The sequence below is a fragment of the Microtus ochrogaster genome, linkage group LG2 (genome assembly GCF_000317375.1).
Source record: "Microtus ochrogaster isolate Prairie Vole_2 linkage group LG2, MicOch1.0, whole genome shotgun sequence".
Classification (NCBI taxonomy): Eukaryota; Metazoa; Chordata; class Mammalia; order Rodentia; family Cricetidae; genus Microtus; species Microtus ochrogaster.
Window position 1 is genome coordinate 53,353,185 of NC_022028.1, and position 1,033 is coordinate 53,354,217.

Genomic DNA, 1,033 nt, shown 5'->3' on the forward strand with positions numbered 1-1,033 from the left:
AAAACAAGCATTTATAAACAATCATTTTGGGAATTTGGGTGTTGTTTTCTCCAAACTGCTTCCTGCTGTTTGTTGGACAAAGTATTTTTAGGGTTCACAGAGACCTATCAGAGGGTCTTGTTCCATCAAACCACATTAGCCTGGAAGGAAGCCACAGGTTCTCACCTTCTGTAGAAACAAAAGTAGAATCACTTTTTTAAAGCAACATATCCTTAGACTCAAATTTTGAAGTCAAGATACCTTAAAAAATATGTGTTGTTTAGCTTAGCAGCCCCCCAGAATCAAATGTTTTTCAGCAATTAGCTCATTAACAGTAAAAAAATTCAAAGAAAACACAATAATACACATAATTAAGACTCTGTATATTCCATCTTTATATGGCTTATTTTATCTTTATTACTTTTTAATATTTACTTTATTATCTTTACTCTCTTAATGTATGGCCGTCTATACTCTTTTATACTACTTTTACTCTCTCTCTAAAAGTAAAGAGACAGTTTTATTTTTTAAAACTATTTCTTTCTATAACTGGCTTTACCCATTTTCTTTCTTTCTTAAGCCTACGTACTTTTTTTTTTTAAACACACTGTGACCTGTTTAGAGGTGTATTTCTGGCTGAATCTGTCTTTATTGTGCATCTGTAATCCTTTGGTGATCACTGGTGAACTGTTAAGCAGGCATGGCAGGACCAGAGTGGCTGCTTTGGCAGTTGGTTCCACCCTGTTCAGCTTTCCCACACGGCAGAGGTCCATTTACTACCACCTCTGGGAGCTATGATTACCACCCCAGCTCTCAGAAGCAGCTGGCCCACACCACCACCAAGCAGCTTGCAGCATGCTGCCCACAAACCCCATTCAAGTGCTCTGTAGAGGGACCTCCCAAAGAACCAGAGCCATTTGTGCCACCAGCTCGGACCAGGAAGCTGTTTCTTAAAGGAGCCGCACTGCTAACACTGAGTCAGAAGCTGTGGCTCTGCTCACCACCAGCAAACAGAGCCTATCTAAAAAATATGCAGCTACCAAGAAGCTGTGCT